Here is a 17,125-nt window from a genome sequence, read left to right on the forward strand (position 1 = left end):
TCATAAAGAACTGTCTTCTACTATTTATCTCCTGCAATATTAATTCGCTAAAGATTGAAGAAAAATTAAGACTTATGTATTAAATACAGGATAGCACTATCCACAGCAAGAGAAAGAGCGAGCGAGGACAACATTAAAGGTACAATTATCAGAATAACCCTGAAAGGTAGTTAACGATTATCGCTCTCATACAGATGAGGTCAATTAACTGCTCACATTAGCGTATCTAAAAGGTGGTGAAGCTGGGATCCCAAGCCAGGCAGCCCTGGCTCTTCACACACACCTAAATTTTGTTTGGCTGAGTGGCGTTTCCTCCAGCTTGAAAGTCCAGAATGCGTTAATCTTGCTTGACTAGAGGTTCTCAACCGGGCGTTTTTAGTTGCCATGGGACCTGGGAAGAGCTAAGGGAATTTAATGTCGGAGCTAGTGAAGAACAGTTTCACCCCAAAGGTCAATTACGCCCCGGTGGTGAAACGCTGACTATTACAGAGGTCACGGCAAACATAAGGACTCTTCTAAAGGCTCGCATTATCAGTTTCGGGAAGGGCAGGTAACACGGTCCTAAAGGAGCCTGCCTCTGACTTGCTCCCGCTCGCAGCCCCCGGTCCTCAGACCCTTCTAGACCTTCAACGGAAGCGGGCCAGTGTTCTCCGTCCAGCTCTCCAGCACCCACCTACCTGAGCCACCTTCTAGCGTGAAACCTCAACCAAACAAAAAGTAAAGAACACTCGGTCTGGACGACCACCGCCGACTCCGAAGCAGGAACCCTCACAACCCGAGCCTCCACGAAATTCAAACTTGCCGCACCGAGCCGCTGATTGGAGGGGCTTTAAACAACACTTCCGGGGAAGATCCCACCCCTTCCACTCAACGAGGCTTGCGATTGGTTTGCTCCGTGCGACATTTGAATTGATTGAAAGGTGAAGGGCCAGTTCAAAAGATGGGTGAGAGAGGGGAAAATAGGCGGGACCGCGACGCGCGGGATGAGAAGGAGTGGAGCAGTCGGGGCGCTCACGTCAGGTGAAGGGCGGAAGTGGGCGGTGGAGCCCGAGGGGTGAGGCTGGGTCCCTGGCAAAGCTGGGCTGCGGGAAATCTCCCCCAGAGCTCGCAGGGCTTTTTTTTTTTTTTTCTTCTTTTTTCTTTTTTTTGAGGCAAGGTCTCTGTCCCTTAGGCTGGAGTGTAGTGGGCACCGACCACTGCTCACTGCAGCCTTGAGCTGCTGTGTTCAAACCATCCTCCCACCTCAGCCTCCCGAGTAGCTGGGACTATAGGCGCGCACCACTACGCCTGGCTAACTTTAAAAAAATTCCGTAGAGACAGGGCCTCACTACGTTGACCAAGCTGGATTCAGGGCTTTTTAATGTCCTTGTTTAGTCACAGAATCTAGCAGACCTTCTTGGAATGTTTTCTTTACTAGACGTTTTAAAGAAAAGGCTTACCCCAATTATCAAATCCTTACATAGTTTAGCGTTACTTTTCAACGTCGCCAGCCCCCCTCCCCTTTTTTTTTCTTTTTTAGTTCATTTTTTGTTGAGGCAAAGTTTTCGTATACAGTGAAAATAATAGTTTTTTCCCCCCAGTGGACAATTTGATGAGTTTGGTAAATGTAAACAGCTGTGTAACTACCACCCAATCAGGACGTAGAGCATTTCCATCACTCAGAAGAGTGGCCTGTTTCTTTCCTGTCCATCTCCCACCACATCAGCAACCACTCCTCTTATTTCTAGCACTATAAAAATGAAGGTGATAGGTACTCTTTTGGGTCTGCGTGAACCAGAAGTTAGTAGTGTTTGTTATTGAGAGGCATTCCACTGAATATGCATTCACCAGTTGATGGATTTGTATTGCTTTCAATTTTTGGTGATTATGAGCAAAGTTGCTATAACCATTCTCGTACAAGTCCTTGTGGGCATATTTTATTTATCTTGAGGAAATACAGGAGTGGAATTTCTGGGTCATTCTGGGTATGTTTAACTTAAAAAAAATTTTTTTTTTTTAGAAGCAGGGTCTCTCCGTCCCCCAGGCTAGAGAGCAGTGGCACAATCATAGCTCATTGCAGCCTTGGCCTCTTGAATAGCTGGGACTATAGGCGGGTGCCGTCACCCATGTCTAACTTTGTAAGGAATTGCCAAGCAGTTTTCCAAAGTGGTTGTACCATTTTACAATTCCCACCAGCCACATATAAGAGTTCCACTTATTTCACATGCTTTCCAGCATGTGGGTTTGTCAGTCTCTAATGTTCACCCTTCTGGCCAGGCACTGTGGCTTGCGCTTGTAATCCCAGCACTTTGGGAGGTCAAGGCGGGGGGGTCACGAGGTCAAGAGATCAAGATCACCCTGGCCAATATGGTGAAATGCCGTCTCTGCTAAAAATACAAAAATTAGCTGGGTGTGGTGGTGCGCGCCTGTAGTCCCAGCTACTCAGGAGGCTGAGGCAGGAGAATCGCTTGAATCCAGGAGGTGGAGGTTGCAGTGAGCTGAGATAGCACCACTCCACTCTGGCCTGGGTGACAGAGTGAGACTCCATCTCAAAAAAAAAAAAAAAGAGACTGAGAATGGTGGCTCATACCTGTAATTTCAGCACTTTGGGAGGCCAAGATGGGAGAATCAGTTGAGGCCAGGAGTTCAAGTCCAGCACTGGCAACATAGCAAGACCCCATCTCTACCAAATAATAATAATAATAATAATAATACAATATTAGCTGGCGCACATCTCTAGTCCCACTACTTGGGAGGCTGAAGTGGGAACATCACTGGAGCCCAGGAGTTTGAGGTTACAGTGCGCTATGATCGCACCACTGTACCCTAGCCTGGACAAAAAAGTAGGAACCTGTCTCAAAAAAAAAAAAAAAAAAAAGAAAACTATTCTGCTATTAAGAAACTCTGATGCATTCTTCAGCATGTCAATTATATTTTTTGACCCTAGAATTTCTGCTTCTTTTAAATTATTTCAGCTTCTTTGTTAAATTTATCTGATAGAATTCTGAATTCCTTCTCTGTGTTATGTTGATTTTCTTTGAGATTCCTCAAAACAGCTGCTTTGAATTCTCTGCCTGAAAGTTCCTATATCTATGTTTCTCCAGGATTGGTCCCTGGTTCCTTATTTAGTTCATTTCATGAGATCATGTTTCCTGGATGGTGTTAATGCTTGTAGATATTCATTGGTGTGTGGGCATTGAAAAATTTAGTATTTATTGTAGTCTTCACAATCTGGGCTTGTTTTTGGCTGTCCTTCTTGGGAAGGCTTTCAGGGTGTTTGAAGGGACTTGTGCCCCAAGCCTAATAATGCTGTGGTTTTTTCAGACTTGTAGAGGTACCACCTTGATAGTCTTGGCAAAGATCTGGAAGAATTCTCTGAATTACAGGCAGAGACTCTTGTTCTTTTCACTCACTTGCTCCGAAATAAATGGAATGTCTCTCTCTGCTGAGCCAGCTGGAACTGAGGGTGGTGGCTCACTGTGGCCACCACCACTGGGACTGTGCTGGATCAGACCTTAAGCCAGCACCTATCATGGCAGTGAGTTCCCCTAGGCCCCGGCTGTTCCCAGAGCTGGGCTGTCTGGGAGCCAGGGATTGGAGTCAGAAATCTTAGCAATTTACCTGAAGTTCTATTTATTATTATTATTTTTATTTTTAAGGTGGAGTCTCTGCCGCCCAGACTGGAGTACAATGGTGCAATCTCGGCTCACTACAACCTCTGCCTCCCAGATTCAAGTGATTCTCCGGCCTCAGTCTCCTGAGTAGCTGGGATTACAGGCGTCCGCCACCACGCCCGGCTAATTTTTGTATTTTTATTAGAGACAGGGTTTCACTATGTTGGCCAGGCTGGTCTTGATCTCCTGACCTGGTGATCCACCCACCTCGGCCTCCCATAGTGCTGGGATTACAGGTGTGAGCCACTGCGCCTGGCCTACCTGATGTTCTATTCTACTGTAGCTAAGCTGGCATTCAAACCATAATACAAAGCCCTTTCAACTCTTCCCTTCCCTTTCCACAGGCAGAGGAGCCTCTCCTATAGCCACCACCACCACCTGTTCATGGGGGTTTCTGCCAGGCCGCGGCTGATGATCACATAAAGCTCAAGCATTCTTCTGTCAGCTTGCGGTGAATGCTGCCAGGCCTAGAACTCACCCTTCAGGGCAGTGGGCTCCCCTCTGGCCCAGGGCAGATCCAGAAATGCTGTCAAGAGCCTAAGCCTGGACTCGAGGACTCCCCCAAGAACCCTCTTGGTGCTCTACCCCTCTGTGGCTGAACTGGTACCTAAGGTGCAAGACAAAGCCCCCTTTATGTTTCCCTCTGCTTTTCTCAAATAGAAGGAGTCTTCCACTGTAGCCACCACAGCTGGGAATGTGCTGGGTCACCCCTGAAGCCAGCATATCTCAGAGCCCAAGGCCCACAGCATACTCCCTGGTATTGCTGCTATTCAGGGCCCAAGGACTGATGAATCCTGCCAGGACTGAGTCCTTCCTTTCAAGGCAGTAGGTTCCCTTTTGGCCCAAGGTGTGTCTAGAAATGTTGTCTAGGAGCTAGGGCCTGGGATGGGAGCCTCATCACCCTGCTCAATGTCCTATCGTACTGTAGCTGAGCTGGTATCCCAGATACAAGACAAAGTCCTCTTTACTCTTCGCTCTCCTCTACTTAAGCAGAAGGAAAGAGTCACTTTTGTTGCAGAGAGCTGCACTGCCTGGGGTTTGGGGAGGTATGGCACAAGCTGTGCCAGCTGGTGTCACTCTAGGTCACTTACCACGCTAGTTCACTGGCTGTAAGGCAAGCCTGGCATTAGGAATTGCCTAGGACTTGCAGTCCTTATGTTCAGACTGCCTTTCAGGTTTACCTAGGACCCCAGAGCACTTCAGCCTGCTGTGGTGTGCCTTGCTGAGAAGCTCAAGTTCCAATTACTAGGCTATTGCCCTCTGGCTAGGGATGGTCCAAATCCTCCCTCCATGTGTGGGTGCTGGCTGAACCCAGCACAGCTTTAACTCTGCTGTGACAAGGCAGCACTGAATATAATGTGAAGTCCATCAGTCACTGCGCTCTCCCTCCCCAAAGTGCACAGATTCTCTCTCCATACCACATGGCCACTGGTGGAGGATGCGGGAGGGATGGTGTCAGCAATTCAAGACTATTTCTCTTGCCTTCCTCAATGCCTCTTTTGGAAATTTGAAGTCAAAACCAGGTACCATGATTGTTCACCTGATTTTTGGTTCTGTGTGCAGATAGTCATTAAAATTTGATGTTCCAGTAAGAGATGAATGGTGTAGGCTTCTATTTCGCCATCTTGCTTCCTTTCCCCTCATTACTTATTTATTTAATCATTTGCCTATATCAGGATGGATTCTTAGAATATTTATTTTATACTTTGGGTTATACTCCCATACTACTTTATTTTATTGCTCAAATTGTTCCAGCTGTAGCCATTGGCAGCTCTTTCAGTTTGTTCCTCTATCACTTTGACATATTCCCATCATTGTATAGTTTTTTTTGTTTCTGTTTATTTGTTTTAGCACTTCCTTACTCTTTGATACCACAAGATGCTCATAACTCATATGTTTTCCTGCCACAGTACTAAAATCAGCATTTTTCCAAGTAGCATTAATTTGTATTTATTTACTTACTTGTGTTTTTTAAATCAGAGAACCTGTGAAACTTAGATAAGTGGTTAAATCATTTAAATCATTCTGTGGAGCTTAATTCAACATGGCATTGAGCCCTACTACGTACCAAGTGCTGTATTTAAGCACAATTGAAGAAGATACAGTTCCTGCCCTCAAATAGTTCTAATGGTGAAGTTGAAAGGAATTTTTTTGTTTCAAGTCCAGAGGAGCCATGATAACCCCATTCACTGTTAATCAACTCTGTTACCTGAGCAGTCGCTTGATCAGCCAACTAGCAACTGCTTATTGAATGCCTAATATTAATGACAAACATAAAATTAGTGACATTTTAATGAACACTGATAACCTCTGAACAATGTACAATTTTCAGTCTTTCAAATCTTAGCAGTCTTTTATATTGTATACTAAACATTTTAAAAATGAGTACAGTTTCACTAGGATGCCAGCAAATTGTATCCTCCATAAAAATCACCAAATAATTATTCCCAGAAAAGGATTCTGCTGCTATCTGGAACAATGGCAGTATTCATGAGTCATTTATTTATTTATTTATTGTTTGAGTCTTGCTCTGCTGCCCAGGCTGGAGTGTAGTGGCGTGATCTCGGCTCACTGCAACCTCTGCCTCCTGGGTTCAAGTGATTCTCCTGCCTCAGCCTCCAGAGTAGCTGGGACTACAGGTGCACACCACCAAGCCTGGCAAGTAACTTGCCTTAAAGCAACCTACTCAAGATCACACAAGGAAAGTGGACAAATAAAAAATATTTAATTAATTATTTGATCCAGAGAGTATAATTTTGTCATTTATATTTTTTTCTTATGGTTACATGTTTTCCTAGTTTTTCCATATGCACCTAATATGTTTTGCAATTATAAAATTGTTTAACAACAAAACATCCAAGTTTTATGATCAGTAATATTGCTCAACAAAATAGGAGTAAATGGAGTGCTGTATGCCAGCATATTTTGTTTCTTTTGTTTTGTTTTGTTTTGTTTTGTTTTGTTTGAGACGGAATCTTGCTGTGTCGCCCAGGCTGGAGTGCAGTGGCGCGATCTTGGCTCACTGCAAGCTCCGCCTCCTGGGTTCACGCCATTCTCCTGCCTCAGCCTCCAGAGTAGCTGGGACTGCAGGTGCCTGCCACCACACCTGGCTAATTTTTTGTATTTTTAGTAGAGATGGGGTTTCACTGTGTTAGCCAGGATGGTCTTGATCTCCTGACCTCGTAATCCACCCGCCTCAGCCTCCCAAAGTGCCGGGATTACAGGTGTGAGCCACCGTGCCCATGCCAGCATATTTCAATATGAGCCTACAGTTCTTTACTGTTGAACATGCAAAGAGCCTTTGTATTGACTATTTGATGACATTTTCTTGCAGCTTTGAATAGGGAAATGAACTGACTTAGGAGGCACATTGATAAAGTTAGAATGTTCCTTTTTTGAGTGTGAAAATCCTTAGGCTTGCATTTTTTTTCTCTTCATGGGAATACATGCTATATAAAAAAAGTAACTTTACACAAAAGTTCTACAGAATGAATCTAATATACACATATTAATCCAATCATAATCTAACAAAACAGTGCATTGCAGAGTCAGCAGTCCTGCTATAGTAGCTGGTTTTAAACTCCAACTCTCACTTTAAACAGTGGCCCTAGCTACGTCTTGGTGTCTTGACTACTTGGCTCCTAATTTGAATCCACATCTCTCTGAGGAGAGATAACTCTTCATTGTTTATTTATGCTCTTTCTAGAACAACAAGCTCCCTTTTAAAATGATTATATCACTTTGCTTCTCTTTGATTTTTTTATTCTTAAAAAAATTTTTTTTTTGAGACAGAGTCTTGCTCTGTTGCCCATGTTGGGAGTGCAGTGGTGCAATCCTGGCTCACTGAAACTTCTGTCTCCTAGGCTCAAGCAATCCTCCCACCTCAGCCTCCCAGGTAGCTGGGACTATAGGCATGCGCTACCATGCTCGGCTGATTTTTTTAAAACTTTTTTGTAGAGATGAGGTCCCACTACATTGCCTAGGCTGGTCTCAAACTCTTGGGCTCAAGAAATCCTCCTGCCTTGGCCTCCCAAAGTGCTGGGATTACAGGTGTGAGCCACTGTGCCTGGCCAGATTTCTTTTATTCTATAGATTAAAAATTCTCTCACAATACTGAAGCAAGTATCAGTGTATACCTTGGAAAACATACTGATTTAAATTATTTACCCATTGATTCATAATTAGTGAATCATGAATATGGGTACACTTTTCCCTTTGTTAGATCATCATTGGGCACAAACATGTTTTGTCTCTGGAACTGGGCACACGGAACCCTATTTTAAAGTATCGATGCAGGCAGGAGCATTGTCTGTAGTCTGCCAAAGTTCTTTACTGTTAACTTGAGGAACCTTGTTATTTTTGTATCAGGAAACTTGTATCTTACTTGTCATGGCATCTGGTTTCAGGGAAGAGCTCTGAAAAACTATAATTCCTTTGTGCCATTATGTATGTACTTGGAAGTCGTAGAAGATTATATGCTTGTTTCGCAATGATGATACAATCCCTTGACAGGGGAGTGGACAGGGCTAGACAGCAGCCCTGAGCTTCAAGCTGAAAAGAAAAAATGAAATACAATAAAATTGAGAGTTCATGTAATGTGGCAGAGAATTTATGGCTACAAAAAAGGTAAGGTAGGAGAAAGAGAACTAAAGATAGTATGGACCTGCAAAGTCTGGTTTTTAGACATCAAGGGCAGTTGATGGGAAAACTTGTTCTCTCAAATCACAGACCTGAGCCATCCAACATGGTTGCCACCAGCCACATAGCTATTGAGCACCTGAATTGTGCCTAGAGTGACTGAGGAACTGAATTTTACATTTTACTTTCAGTACAGTTGACCTTGAACCACACGAAGATGAGGTGTGTTTCAGGCAGTAGAAAATTCGAGTATAACTCGTGACTTCCCTAAAACTTAACTACTAATAGCCTATTGTTGACCAGAAGCCTTACTGATAAACAGCGAATTGACACATATTTCCTATGTTTTATTTGTTTACTTATTTATTTATTTTAGAGACAGAGTCTCGCTCCATAGCCCAGGCTGCAATGCAGTGATGTGATCATAGCTTGCTGCAGCCTCAATCTCCTGGGCTCAACCGATCATGCTGCCTTAGCCTCCCCTGTTACAGGTATTATTTGCTATATTCTTGCAGTTAAGTAAGCTAGAGAAAGAAAATGTTATTAAGAAAATATATTTACTATTCATTAAGTGAAAGTGGGTCATCGTAAAGATCTTCATCCTTTTCATCTTCACATTGAGTAGGCTGAAGAGGAGGGATTGGTCTTGCTGTCCAGAGGTGCCAAAGCAGAAGACAATCCATGTATAAGGGGATGGGGCAGTTCAAACCCATGTTATTTGAGGGTCAGCTGTCATTTAAATTTAAATATAAAACTGGTATGTGTTTTAAATTCAGTTATTGGAAAACTCTTGAATATGTTGGAACAACTGGAGTATGTAAATCTACCTTTCCAACTGTAAATTCACTTTTTCAACTGCAAATTTTCTAAATACAAAGCAAGTATTTCCAATGAAAATCTAAAGCCCAAATTGATATCTGCTATACTGGATTTATTTTTTTTTTCTTTTTCTTTTTTTCTTTTTTTAGAGACAAGGTCATACTATGTTGCGCAGGCTGGTCTCGAACTCCTAGCCTTGATCCTCCTGCTTCAGCTTCCCAAAGTGCTGGGATTACAAGCATGAGCCACTGTGCCCAGCTGTATACTGGATATCTGAGACTTGGTACCAAAAAAAAAATAATTAAGAAAGTAAGTTAATATTTTCATATTGATTTCATGTTGAATATTGGGAATATATTGAGTTAAAATGTATTACTAAAATTAATTTCACCTGTTTCTATTTACTTTTTAATGTGTCTATTAGAAACATTTAAATTACGTGGATGGTTCACATTAGATTTCCATTGGAAAACATCATAATTTATGAGAAACTTTGCTGTTTGAAATTATATCAATGAGAATGAAATATCTCACTCCTATTTGAAAGATCTGAGCCATATGGGTCACTTTGACATAGGAGAGTTGCCTCAATTTCCAACCCAGAGCTTCAGATAAAAGGTTTTTAAACTGTAGTTTCCAAGGAAACAGGTAATCAGGCTAGCATGTTCCTAACAGAACCTAAAAAAAAAAAATGTTTCTAATGAGAGGAGGCCAAGGCCATGTAAACAATGTTTCTTCTTGGGCTATACAGCCCCTCTCCTTTTGAGTGATTACTGCTCTTTTACCAGTGACATCCCCAGTTCTGCTTTGTTGCTGTCAGCTCCAGAACAAAGATTATTGAGAACTCTCAATTGCTAAACTGCCCCTGCTTCATGACAGCACCATTCCAGAGCTGACCCCTACTTCTCCCGGTCCCTTGTCAGAATCATTCGGCACAAGCCCAAACCCCATGATAAGCCTCTCCCAAGTCTCTCTTGCCCAGAAACCCCAGGACAGCAAATAAACAAACCAAACATTAACTACAAGTGTGTTCCTGGTGGTCTTCATCTGATGGGTTCTATCTGTAAACATACTGAAATGGAGTAAAATTGGTACTTGTCTGAAAATCTTGAAGTTGGAGCCAAAAGTGTAACTGAGTACCCCCATTTGCTAAGAGATACAAAATGAGTTATTTTTTAATTATTTTTTTCTGTTTCCTTCTTTTCCCCTGTGCTCCACTTCCTACATAGCTCTTTATACATGTAATTATAATTTTTTACCTCCCCTGCACCAGATGCTCCCTACAGGGCAAGGTCATCTAACTACGTCCTTAGAAGCTTCAGAGCAGAACTCCCACCAGGAGATTCCCTCAAGAGACAACAGTCAATCTACAATCCAAAGTATGCCTACTATGAAACTCTCTCCCACCTGGAGAGTTTCAGCCATTTTACAACCTAGTTCTGCCCACAAAAGGCACCAGCTCCACTGCCCACAGCAGTGGAGGCACCAAATCAAGCTATGCAGATTCCCATCTGCATTTTCCTCTCTGCATGCCATTCATGCCAAGTCCCCCTTTAAAAGTGCCTGCTTCCGGCCGGGGGCAGTGGCTCACGCCTGTAATCACAGCACTTTGGGAGGCCAAAGCAGGCAGATCACCTGACGTCAGGAGTTTGAGACCAGCCTGACTAATATGGTGAAACCCCATCTCTACTAAAAATACAATAATTAGCTGGGCGTGGTAGTGGGCACCTATAGTCCCAGCTACTCGGGAGGCGGAGACAGGAGAACTGCTTGAACCCGGGCAGCGGAGGGTGCCGTGAGCCGAGATCGTGCCATTGCACTCCAGCCTGGGTGACAAAAGCGAGACTCCATCTCAAAAAAAAAAAAAGAAAGAAAGAAAGAAAAAAAAGTGCCGCTTTCTGCTCCAAAAGCAAAGCGGTACCCTTAAAAGCAAGAGCCTGTACTTCTTCCACTAAGCTAGCTTTGAAACAAAGGTCACTTTCTTTATAACAGGCCTCACTCTTAATTGGACTCAGCAAGTGGTGAGTGACTGAGTCTGTCTTTTGGTTACAAAAGGAGCAAAAGGAATCATTCATTCATTCATTCAAGAAATACTGATAACATAAAGGTTGAGAGTGGAGTTTTAGTTTGTCCACCCTGAGCTATAGTCGTGGAGCTGCTCAAATCTTGTTCTCAAACTTCATCTGTAAGGTGCAGATCATATCAACATCTACTTTATCAGATTGTTGTGAAAATTAGTGTGGAGAGGGTGTGGGCTTGGGCCCCACAGACTGGTTCAAATACCAATCTTGCCACGTTTTAATCTATGTGGCCTTGGGCAGGTGACTTAATCTTTCCTGAGCTTTGGTTTCCTCATCTGGAAAATAAAGATTTTCAACAACAACAATAACAACAATGTCCTTGAATTATTACCATTAGAAACTCTACGTTGTTTTGTGAGTTAACAGGAGAGTAGAAAGAAAAAAAAAAGAAGAAAGAAAAAGAAAAGAAACTATATGCATTTTAATTAAAATGTTGAAAAATAAAGAGCAAGAAGTTTTGCTGTCAACAATTAGTAAGAATGGCCGGGCACAGTGATGCATCCCTGTAATCCTAGCACTTTGGGAGGCCAAGGCAGGAGGATCACTTGAGCTCAGGGGTTCAAGACCAGCCCAGGCAACATGGCAAAATGCCATCTCTACACACACACACACACACACACACACACACACACACACACACACAGACACCCACACACAATTAGTATGAATGAAAATTTTTAATGTAATTGATCACGGCTATAAACTGGTGGAGTCTATGAAGAAAAAAAAACATGTTTCCCATCAGGTGTGGTGGCTCATGCCTATAATCCCGGCACTTTGGGAGCTCAAGGCAGCAGACTGCTTGAGTCAGGAGTTCAAGACCAGTCTGGGCAACATGGCAAAACCTCGTCTCTACCAAAAAAAGTGCAAAAAACTTAGTCAGGCATGTCGGTGTGCATCTATAGTCCCAGCCACTCAGGAGGCTGAAGTGGGAGGATGGCTTGAGCCCAGGAGGTTGAGGGTGGAGAGAGCCATGATTGCACCACTGCACTCCAGCCTGGGTGATAAAGCGAGATCCTGTCTCAAAAAAAAAAAAAAAAAAAAAAAAGATGTTTCCTAATCAGTACCACTTGCTTAAAACATGGATAAGATTTCACTTAATTCACAACATTGTGAGCCATTGCTTTGAATCAGCTTTTTTCCCCACTACATGTTCCTTTTGAGATTTTAACAAAGTAGAACTCATCCAAAGTTTTCTTTATTCATCCATTTATTGCTGCTTTCTTCCACCAATCATCAAAGGCTGTTAATAATTCTTCCCTTAGGAACCATCTGAGAAAGCATAGCAGAAATGCAATAAATATGCTGATTGATATTTTTATTATGTAGATGTTTTACATAGTGACAAATATTTTTATGATGCTGTAAACTCACATAATATGATTAAAAACACTTCTTAATTGAAAATCTCTAAAATTTAAGCTCACACCTCCTAAAACACCTCTGAAAATATGTAAGCACAAAGTTGTTAAATGACAATTATTTAAAAGTTATGTGCACGTGCTGACAGAGCCTGGAACTTACCATGTGATGTGACACAACTGTATGAACCTTTCTTGTATTTTAATTTCTACTTTGTGTTCTAATAATGGTTTTTGTACAATAAATAATAGCTTAAAAATGACTGCAAATAGCTGAATCTAATTATAAGTCCTCAATGAACGAATTAAATGTTACATTTTCCAGTTATTAAAAAAATATTTTGTTAACATCATTTTCTTTAACATCTGTCCAATTTGTTGTTTTAAACATATTATATATTACAAATCAATCTCTTTTTGTTAGCTATTTTACATTTTCCTATTATAAATAATCCTCTAATTAACATACTTTAAAATGTTGATTTTTGTTGAGGCTTCTTTTTTATATCACTAAAGTATTTCCTCATTTTTAAAGTCTTTATAATGAGGGAGGGGAGTACTGTAATTTTTTAAAAAACTATTTTTAGGCTGGGCATGGTGGGTTACACCTATAATCCCGCAGTTTGGGAGGCCAAGGCGGGAGGATTGCTTGAGCCTCGGAGTTCGAGGCCAGCCTGGCAACATGGCAAAATCCTCTCTCTACAAAAAATACAAAACTTAGCCAGACATGGTGGCATGCACCTGTAGTCCCAGCTACTCAGGAGGCTGAGGTGGGAGGATCACTTGAGTCAGAAAGTTAGGCTGCAGTGAGCTATGATCAAGCCACTGCATTCCAGCCTAGGTGATGGGAGTGAGACCCTGTCTCAAAAAACAAACAAACAAAAAACAACAACAAAAAAACAAACAATTTTTAAAAACGGAAAGAAGTAAAAACACCTGGCAAACAATGCAAAATGTATACGTTAGAAAGTGAATCCCCACTTCCCTCCTCACCACTACCATCTCCACCTAACTGTGATCCCTTTCAGGGTGTCCAAGTTTCTGATCATTTTTCAAGAGAGAACCCCAGATGGGGAATTACTGAGTAATAAGGAATCAGATAATTTAGAAATTATAAAAACATTAAAGAAAATCATCGACAACAAAATAGAAAAATTCAAACTATATATATATTTATATAAAATAAGAAAAATGGCCAGACGCGGTGGCTCATGCCTGTAATCCCAGCATTTGAGAGGCTGAGGTGGGAGGATCACTTGAGGTCAGGAGTTTGAGACCATCCTGGCCAACATGGTGAAAACCCGTCTCTACAAAAAACACAAAAATTAGGTGTGTTGGCACACGCCTGTAATCTCAGCTACTCCAGAGGCTGAGGCAGGAGAATCACTTGAACCCAGGAGGCAGAGATTGCAATGAGCTGAGATCATGCCACTGCACTCCAGCCTGGGCAACAGAGTGAGACTCTCTGTCTCAAAAAAAAAAAAAAAAAAAAAGAGGGAAACATTTGCACAAAAGAAAGATAAAAAAGAACACCAACGGAGTGGGGAAATGAGAGAGCACAGTTAATATTACAGACGGAAGTTTGGTATCTAATATAGATAACTGAAGATACATTTCTCTGGAACATAACTAGTATTCAATGGATAAGTAAATATTTTACAAGGGAGAAGAATGAGAGCTAGGGATGAAATTTATCCTGCCATAAGTCTGCTAGGCCTATGTGGTTAATGATTATAGTATCTTATACATTCTTTTATTCAAGATTTATGATTTACGCAAATTTGCTACATAAAGTTTAGATTACATGTAATATACATTAATAGAGATTACATATAGGAACTGTGATTTATTTTAGCAAAATGTTGGAATATATTATTGTTATTATTTTCAAGACAGGGTCTCACTCTCTCATCCGGGCTGAGTGCAGTGGTGCAATCATAGCTCACTGCAGCCTCAAACCTCTGGGCTCAAGTGATCCTCCCACCTCAGCCTCCTGAGTAGCGGAGACCATGGGCAAGTGCCACCACTCCTGGCTAATTAAAAAAAAAAAAAATTCTATAGAGATGGGGTCTCACTATGTTGCCCAGACTGATCTCAAACTCCTGGGCTCAAGTGATCTTCCCACCTTGACATCCAAAAATGCTGGGATTATAGGTATGAACCACTGTGCCCAGCCTGGAATATATTCCTAAAAATAGTTTTACTAGATCAAATGACATGATTATTTTTGTGATTCTGATAATGAAAGGTTTGAATAATTTCATTTTCTGAAAAAAATCGTGCTCGTTACTATTGCTTCATCAGGCCAGGTACAGTGGCTCATACTTGTAATCACAGAACCTTGGGAGGCTGAGGCAGGAGGATCACTTGAGCCCAGGAGTTCAAGACCAGTCTGGGCAATGTTAGTGAGACCCCATCTCTATGAAAATTAAAATTTAGCCAGTTGTGCTGGAGGGAGAATCACTTGAGCCCAGGAGATTGAGGCTGCAGTGATCCAGCATGAATGACAGAGTGAGGCCCTGTCTCAAAAAAAAAAAAAAAAAAAGAGTGACAAAATAATATATATGTTGCTTTGTCACTAGTTATTTTTTGTTACTGTTTCCTTCTAGTTATTTTCCAAGTGTTTCTTCTTGGGTAAATTACTTGTTCATCTGTATAAAGTTAAGGATTTATTTAAAATGTGAACATTTTAGCAGATGCTTACATTATGGAAAGGAATTTAATAGTAAATTTTAAAATTGTAAAATTAAGACAAATCAGACCTTTAAAGAGTTATAGTCTGTTTTATTCAGAAGTCTCACTGAGGATTATAACCCGGGAGAGTTTTCTAGAGAATGTCTGTCATACTACTCCAATGCAGCGCTTCAGTTCAGTTTTTATACAAGCAGTAAAAATACAGTGTAAAAAAAATTGCAGTAAAGCTTGAATGCAAGAGTACCTTTGGTTCCAGTTTGCAGGGGCATAATCTTGCAACACCTTGGCAGGCTTTGTCTTATGTGTCAGAAAAGGCAAGGACCAAGGTCATTTATCTTTTAAGGAGTGTAGTATCTCAGACAAGAGACTGGGGAGCTATGTGCTGTATCCCGTTTATCATCTTTAAGGCATTCTTTGGAGAGCTGCATTTTTAACAGAGTCAGGGTGACTGCAAAATTATGCTTGCAAGCAAACATGGCTTCTTATGTTTGCTACTCTGTTTCACGAAAGCCAAGATCTACTGCCCGTGGGCATATTTTAACATGAAATGTTTATTAACTATATCTTATAAATATTTATGAGGTAGTGTGTTGAAAAGGAGGTAGTGTTATTTATTTTTAATTAAACTAATTGTTGTTAGAAAAGTATTACATTTGCATAATATAAAGATAAGGATAAAAAACTTGAAGTGAAAAATAAAATCTCCCTCCTTTGCTCAACTATCTCCTCCCCAATCCTTAATTCACTTCCCAGAAATCACCCCTGCTAAGTTTCTGCTTTTAGTTTAACCATACTTATCTACTTCAAGTTTTATCAAGTTTACACAAAATCTATTGATTTTCTACTATGAAAGATTAAGAATTTATCATGACCTACCTACCCCTCCACCTCTGGACTTATTTATAGTTTATATTTTTCTTCTTCTTCTTTTTTTTTTTCAGAGACAGGGTCTTGCTTTGTCACCCAGGCTGAAGTGCAATGGCACAACCATGGCTCACTGCAGCGTCAAACTCCTGGGCTCAAGTGATCCTTCCAACTCAACCTCCTAAGTAGCTGGGACTACAGGTGCGTACCACCACAGCCAGCTAATTTTTAATTTTTTTGTAGAGACAGAGTCTTACTATGTTGCCTGGGCTGGTCTCAAACTCCTGGCCCCAGCAATCCTGCCTCAGCCTCCCAAAGTGCTGAGATTACAGATGTGAGCCATTGTATGTGGCTTTATTCACTTTAAACAATGTATTTAAATGTTTAAATGTTGCTTTATTCACTTTAAACAATGTATTAAGATGTTTAATTCTTTATTTATCAAATTTAATATGGATTGAATAACCACAATGAAAGATAAAAATACTGTCTTTCTTTCTACTTCTCTTCCATCTGCTTCTCAATTTTTTTTAGTTATATTAATATGTGTCTGAATAATATTTATGATATTTGTATTTCTCCCTTTCCACTTCTCCATTCAAGCAAGTAACAGCCTCTGAATTTTATCATATCAGGTAGGTATGGGACAGGGAGGAAAGCGGAATTAGTCTGTGCAATTTTTCCTGGATTTTGTTTTCTGTAAAACTAAATTCACTGAGAAGCGCAGGATTGAAGGGAAGCAGCGTGGTGACTGGGAGATACAGGAGGTGTGGAGAGGCTTCTCCCCTAGAGATTCCATGAGGGTGGGTGGTGGTGAAAAGGTATACAGGATTTGAACATTGCTCCATGGTGGAGCTCCAAGGAGGAGGCTCAGAAGGGTTAGATGTGTTAGGTATCTGGGGAAGGAAGGACCCTAGTACAGGGTTCCCAAGCTTAGCTAAGACTCTCATGTCTCACACAGGGCCGCAAAAGTCCCAAAAGAGCAAAGATCTGCAGCATGGGAAACAATCATTCG

The 17,125-nt window shown here is 41.4% G+C and overlaps 1 protein-coding gene and 1 long non-coding RNA gene across 5 annotated transcripts in view; one reads left to right on the forward strand and one right to left on the reverse strand.

Annotated features, from left to right (window-relative positions):
• DLGAP5 (DLG associated protein 5) overlaps window positions 1-922 on the reverse strand; it is a 43,624-nt gene extending 42,702 nt beyond the window's left edge. The window contains exons 1-2 of one of the 4 annotated variants that reach the window (XM_009427654.5): window positions 678-835; window positions 284-391 (exon numbers count right to left, since the gene is read on the reverse strand). The gene's annotated coding sequence lies outside the window, so the exon portion shown is untranslated. 4 annotated transcript variants of the gene reach the window in all.
• A 39-nt stretch (window positions 923-961) lies between these two features.
• On the forward strand, window positions 962-16,311 carry LOC129137064 (uncharacterized). Its single transcript, XR_010151122.1, has 4 exons — window positions 962-1,020; window positions 8,668-8,782; window positions 9,260-9,419; window positions 16,188-16,311. It is a non-coding gene; the product is annotated as an uncharacterized LOC129137064 (long non-coding RNA).
• Window positions 16,312-17,125: the final 814 nt, after the last annotated feature.

The sequence above is a fragment of the Pan troglodytes genome, chromosome 15, assembly GCF_028858775.2.
Source record: "Pan troglodytes isolate AG18354 chromosome 15, NHGRI_mPanTro3-v2.0_pri, whole genome shotgun sequence".
Lineage (NCBI taxonomy): Eukaryota > Metazoa > Chordata > Mammalia > Primates > Hominidae > Pan > Pan troglodytes.